General features: G+C 40.0%; 1 pseudogene; it reads left to right on the forward strand.

The window, feature by feature from the left end:
- The first annotated feature begins 5,765 nt into the window (after window positions 1-5,765).
- On the forward strand, window positions 5,766-5,847 carry LOC132014642 (small nucleolar RNA U3; annotated as a pseudogene).
- Window positions 5,848-7,147: the final 1,300 nt, after the last annotated feature.

Below are 7,147 nucleotides of genomic sequence, written 5' to 3' on the forward strand. Positions count from 1 at the left end.
TGCACTCACTGAACCATGTTTTAGAGCTCAAAGAAAGTAGGACAGTGGTAAGAATAACTTAAATTTTATTGTGAAGTTCACAATCTGTAACACCAAACTGCAAAGGGAATGAGAGGTACTAAATTATTAGTTCAGGTATCCTGGAGTTTGCTAAACATGGGACACAGAATGAGATTAAATGTTCAACAATCATTATTGCAACCAAGTCTGCCAGGAGCCCAAAAACACATGTATTTGATAAATATTTTTAAAGCACTTTCTATGAGAATAATCTGGTGTTCATGGTGTTATAAAGGGAACACTGTAAAATATGTCTTCTACTCCCAAACAAGATTATAATCCAGGTAAAACAGCAAGTAACTAACTAAAAATAGAACATGGTAAATATAATACAAGAGATATTAAGTTGCCACTAAGGGATTAAAGGAGGAAGTGAGAGCAATGCTCAAGGCAAAGAGTGCAGGATTCATCAACAGCATAACCTTGGATGACATTAGGTCCAGACTCAAGTCTGATCATCTAATCTTACACAAGGCCTGGAAATCTGGATTTTTATGTGAAATAGTTCTTCTACAATGTTGTAGATTTAAAAAATAAATAAACATAAAGATAATGTACAGGCTGAACTTCATCACCAGTGTGCCAATGTGAGGACAGAGCAGAGGCATCATATTTGGAAATACTATCAGAAGTAGCACAACCTGCTTTGGGATCAGAATGTGGAAAGCTTTGAAGCACCTGGGGTTTTTATCCTCAATAGAGTAGGAAATGGGGACATTTGAGAGGTTGTTAACAGAGGCATGAAATGAAAGGACTAAAACAGTGCTTAAGAAAGTTGAGTTTAGCAGGCGTATGTACACTAGATTGGAAGGCTGAACGTCAAGGAGAGAAATCAATTACAGGTCTATTCCGATATGCCAATGAGAATGTGAACCAGGGTGACAAAAGTGGTAATGGAAACAAGGGACAGAGATGGTGGTTAAAATGTGGAAACATGGGGTGCCTGGGTAGCTCGGTGGGTTAAGCTTCTGCCTTAAGCTCAGGTCATGATCTCAGGGTCCTGGGATTGAGCCCCCCATTGGGGTTCTCTGCTCAGCAGGGAGCCTGCTGCCCCCTCTCTCTCTGCCTGCCTCTCTGCCTACTTGTGATCTCTGTCAAATAAATAAATAAAAATCTTTTAAAAATAAAAAAGTGCTTTAAAAAAAGTGGAAACACATACAAAGTTCATAACACACTGTTCATACTCTTTCTTCCAAATATAATACAAGTTCATATGAAAATTAATTTTCTGAAAAGCTGACTAGCCATATATACATATGTATATATGGCTAAATGAAAATACTAAAAGGTTCCCTGCTATGCAAATGTAGGCAATTGCAATGCAATTGCAAAATGCAAAAAGTAGGCATTACAATATGTGCTCAACTATTTAAACCAATAGTAACCATCGAGGTAGATAATCATTTTTTTAAAAATATGTATGGCATCTCCTCACTGACTTCCCTTACCAATCCTATTCACCTCCCTCTTTAAAATTGCTCCATCAAAAAGTAGGATTTCAGGAGATGCAGGAGGCCCTGTTTCAACCAGTCTCCTAAAGTGAGCTAAATATCTACCAGAACACTCTGAATATCCATGAAATCAGCCTGAGATATAGGATTATACACATCTGGATTTCTATGGGGTCAGAAGATGCCAGTGGAGAGGTAAAGCGGAGTGGGAACCATCAGACTGATATTGGAGGATAAACGGAAGGGGGAGGGAGCCACCAGAAGTGACCCATTGGAAAGTAATACCCCAAGAAGAAAGTGCCCTTTGATTAGGGACCAGCATTAACTTGGAGTCTGGTTAAAAGCACTCAAAAAGAGCAAAAGATCTTAAGGGGCAACTTGTGGAATCGGGCCGTCATGGGCACGGGCCCAGGACAGCCACCACGGGCGACCACCTGTGCCAGAGTGTGGTGGAGCCTCCAGTTCCTGGTTCCAGAGTCCCCAAGGTTGCACAGCTTGTACCACTGCTGGGCTAGGTGCACTCCCACCCCCACATGAACGGAGTCTGATGTGGTGCCAGCCACTGCTTTCTAGAGCTACAGTCTTTTGCCCTTTGGGAGCACTGCATGACCAGGGTCTGAACTGCACTCCCTGCCGGTGCCTGAGAGAGCTCCCTGCAGGCACCGGCCAACGGTCTCTAGGACCAGCTAAAGGTCCGGATGCTCCCAGCCTGGGTCTGAAGGATCTCTGGTCAGTAACACCACCACCACCCCCCTCCGCGGGCAGCGAACTGCACAATGGTGAGTTCTGGACCCCAGATAGCCAGATAGCAGTCCAGGCAAAGGCAGCCATCAGAAGCGGGTTCCCTGGACCAATACCACTCGCAGTTTTAGTAGCATGGGGGTGCCGAGACAAGTGAGTGCTTTGGGCGATCCCTGAGATGGTGGCTGGGGACATGCACCACCTGTGGGAGTTTGCAAGGCTCAGTGGAGTTTACAGAGGAGGAATCTGTGTGTTCTGGACCACCCAGAGGGGAGCAGACTGAGTCTTCTCTCTGAGACGGAGGTCTGGGTGCAGTTTGCTTTCCACTAAACCTCCGAAAAGCTGCAAAAAGCCACCAAAGAAAGAAAACCTGAAAAACTGGTTTCCACAGAGCCCAGACCCTTGATAGAGGGCAGGAAGACTCAACCCAAGCAAGACTGACTGAAAGACAATGCGGCAGGCCCCTCTCCCAGAAAGCCAGCCAAAAGAATGAGAGGAAAACCACCACAGGGTCCCCCCAAAACCGTAAAACCCCAACATGAGGAGGAAACAATATATTAAGCTCCCAGTATTGCCCTAAAACCTGTATGTTTCATAGATACAACTTTTATTTTTAATTCATTCTCACTATCTTGTTCTTTTTAATTCTTTTAACCTACTTACCATTACAACTAAAGATTCACTACAACATATTCCATAATAACCTTTTAACTTGAACTTTTTTGATAAATACACCTGTGTTTTTCTTTTTCTTTTCTATTTTTTTAAACATACATATAGAGATAAGCTTCAAGATAATCCTCTTTCCTTAATCAATACTACCCCGATATATAAACCAGTTTTAATCTCCCTTTATCTCTGAAAAGTTGAGTCCTTTAACAAGATATCAAGATACACCAGGGAAGAATCAAAATAACCTTCCTCACCTACATCGAGGATTTATAACCCCCCTCCCATCTTTTTCTTCTGTCAGTGTTTCTGTGTATATCTTTTTGTTTTAGTATTAAATATATCTTATTCTTGGGGTTCATTTTAGCTGGTTCTTTTTTTTCCTTTTCATTTACTTTTGTTGGTCTTTTTGTCTATTTTTGTTTGTATACCTTATAAATCTTACTTTTGGGGTTCATTCTGGCTGGGTCTACTCTTTTTTTCCCATTCTCTCTCTATCTTTCTCTCTTTTTTTCTTTTTTCTTTCTTCTTGGGGGTGACCTCTGATTGCTCCAAAGCCTTCCAGGGTGCACTTTGCCTGGATTGTGGTTGATATATTCAGCTATATATCCCCTCAACCACCTCACACCAAAATAACTAGCAGGAGGACCCAAAAGAGGAAAAATTCAGAGATTTGCACTCTGCCACACAACTATTGCATATGGACATAAACCGTATGTCAGAAAGGGAATTCAGGGTAATAATTATCCAGGCAATGGCTAGGTTGGAGAAAACCATTAGTAACAACATAGAATCTCTAAAGGCAGAAGTGAAAGCTGCCCCAGGAAGAAGTTAAATATGCTATCAATGAGATCTAATCTAATCTAAGTATTCTAACAGCTAGGGTAAGGGAGGCAAGAAGAAAGATTTAGTGATCTAGAGGACAATCTGATATAGAAAAAGGATCAGGAAGAGGCATGGAAAAAACAGCTTAGAAGCCATGAAAACAGAATTAGGGAAATAAATGATGCCATGAAACGTCCCAACGTCAGAATTATTGGGATCCCTGAGGAGGTGGAGAAAGAGAAGACTAGACGATACAGTTGAACAAGTTCTGGATGAAAATTTTCCCAATATGGGGAATGGAACAAGTGTTCATGTCCTAGAGGCAGAGAGGACACCCCCCAAGATCAATGAGTCTAGAAAGACCTCCAGACACATGGAAATTGTGAAATTCACGAGTCATAAATTCAGAGAGGGTGTTTTAAGGGCAGCTAGGGGGAAGAGATTCCTTATGTACAGATGAGGGTCTGTCAGAATAATGTCAGACCTGTCCACAGAAACCTGGCAAGCCAGAAAAGTCTGGCAATACATACTCAGGGCACTAAATGAGAGGAGCATACAGCCAAGAATACTTTATCCAGCAAGGCTGACATTCAAAATGGATGGAAAGATAAAGAACTTCCAGGACCGGCAAGGTTTAAAAGAGTATGTGACCACCAAGCTGGCACTACAAGAAATATTAAGGGGTGTTCCATAAAAGAAGAAAGAACCCAAGAGTGACATGGAACAGAAATTTATGGAGACAATCAACAGAAACAAGGACTTCACAGGCAACATGATGTCAATAAAAAGGTATCTTTCAATAATCACTCTAAACGTAAATGGCTTAAGAGCTCCCATAAAATGGCAGAGGGTTGCGGATTGGATAAAAACAACAGGACCTGTTGATATGCTGTCTACAAGACACCTATTTGGAACCCAAAGATACATCCAAACTGAAAGTGAAGGGATGGATAAACATCTTTCATGCCAATGGGCCTCAAAAAAAGCTGGGGTAGTGATTCTCATATCAGATAAATTAGATTTTAAACTAAAGACTGTAGTCAGAGATACAGAAGGACACTACATCATTCTTAAAGGGTATATCCACCAAGAAGATCTAACAATTGTAAATATTTATGTCCCCTATATGGAAGCAGCCAACTACATAAGCCAACTATTAATCAAGATAAAGAGTCATATTGATACGAATACATTAATAATGGGGGATCTTAACATGCCACTCTTAGTAATGACAGATCATCCAAGCAGAAAATCAATAAAGAAGCAAGGGCATTGAATGACACATTGGACCAGATGGACCTCATAGATACCTACAGAACATTCCACCCTTAAATAAGAGAACACTCATTCTTCTCAAGCACGCATGGAAGTTTCTCCAGAATAAACCATATACTGGGCCTCAAATCAGGGTTCAACAGATACCAGAAGATTGAGATTATCCCCTGCATATTCTCAGACCACAATGCTTTGAAACTGGAACTCAACCACAAGAAAAAGTTTGGAAGGAATTCAAATACTTAGAAGCTAAAGACGACCCTGCTTAAGAATGTTTGGGTCAACCAGGAAATCAAAGAAGAACTTAAACAATTCATGGAAACCAAAGAGAATGAAGACACATCTGTCCAAAACCTATGGTATATAACGAAGTTGGTCCTAAGGGGAAAATATATAGCCATCCAAGCCTCCCTCAAAAAAATTGAAAAATCCAAAATATACCAGCTCTCTTTACACCTTAAAGAACTGGAAAATCAACAAGAAATTAAGCCAACCTGACGCACAAGAAGGGAAATAATCAAGATTAGAGCAGAGATCGATGAGATAGAAACTAGAGATACATTAGAACACATAAACAAAACTAGAAGCTGGTTTTTTGAAAGAATCAATGAGATCAATAAACCACTGGCCAAATTAATCCAAAAGAAAAGAAAGAGGACCCAAATTAATAAAATTGTGAATGAAAAGGGAGAGATCATGACCAACACCAAGGAAGTAGAAACAGTCATCAGAAGTTATTATCTAAAGACTATACTTTCAGGGATCATTTCTATAGTTTGTTACCAGAAGTTATTATCTACAGCTATATGCCAATAAGTTAAGTAACCTAGACAAAGTAGACACATTCCTGGAAACCTATAAACGTCCAAAACTGAATCAGGAAGAAACTAACAACCTGAATAGACCAATATCTAGTAACGAGATTGAAGCAGTGATCAAAAACCTCCCAAAAAACAAGAGCCCAGGACCTGATGGATTCCCTGGAGAATTTTACCAAACATTCAAAGAAGAAATAATACCTATTCTCCTAAAGCTGTTTCAAAAAAAATAGGAACAGAAGGAAAACTCCCAGACTCTTTTAATGAAGCCAGCATTACCCTGATCCCCAAACAAGGAAAAGAACCCACCAAAAAGGAGAATTTCAGACCAATATCCCTGATGAATATGGATGCTGAGATTCTCAACAAGATTCTAGCTAATAGGATCCAGCAGTACATTAAAAAGACTATCCACCATGAGCAGGTGGGGTTTACCCATGGGATGCAAGGGTGGTTCAACATTCACAAATGTGTGATGTTCCATCAATGGAAAATTGAAACATCACAACATTCCAACATTGTGAAAAATGAACATGGAACATGGAACATTGAAACATCACAACATTCCAATATCCAAACATTCCAACATTGGAACATCACAATCAATGTGATGGAACATATCAATAAGAGAAGAGAGAAGAACAATATGGTCCTCTCAATTGATGCAGAAAAAGCATTTGACAAGATACAACATCTGTTCCTGATTAAAATGCTTCTAAGTATAGGAATAGAGGGAACATTCCTGAACTTCATAAAATCTATCTATGAAAAACCCACAGCAAATATCATTCTTAGTGGGGAAAAGCTGACAGCCTTCCTTCTGAGATCAGGAACATGACAAGGATGTCCACTCTTGCCACTGTTGTTCAACATGGTCCTAGAAGTCCTAGCAACAGCAGTCAGACAATGGAAAGAAATACAAGGCATTCAAATTGGCAAAGAAGCAGTCAAACTCTCTCTCTTTGCAAATAACATGATAATTTATATGGAAAACCCAAAAAGGACTCCACCCTCAAACTACTAGAACCAATACGTACAGAAATCAGTTGCTTTCTTATATACTAACAATGAAAATATAGAAAGGGAGATTAGAGAATCCATTCCATTTACTATAGTACCAAGAACCATAAGATACCTGGGAATAAACGTAACCAAAGAGGTAAAGGATCTGTACTCAAGGAACTAGAGAACACTCATGAAAGAAATTGAAGAAGAAGAAGAAGAAAAAAGCATTCCATACTCATGGATCAGAAGAATAAACATTGTTAAAATATCTAGACTGCCTAGAGCAATCTATGCTTTCGAAGC

This window comes from Mustela nigripes, chromosome 3, assembly GCF_022355385.1.
Source record: "Mustela nigripes isolate SB6536 chromosome 3, MUSNIG.SB6536, whole genome shotgun sequence".
Classification (NCBI taxonomy): Eukaryota; Metazoa; Chordata; class Mammalia; order Carnivora; family Mustelidae; genus Mustela; species Mustela nigripes.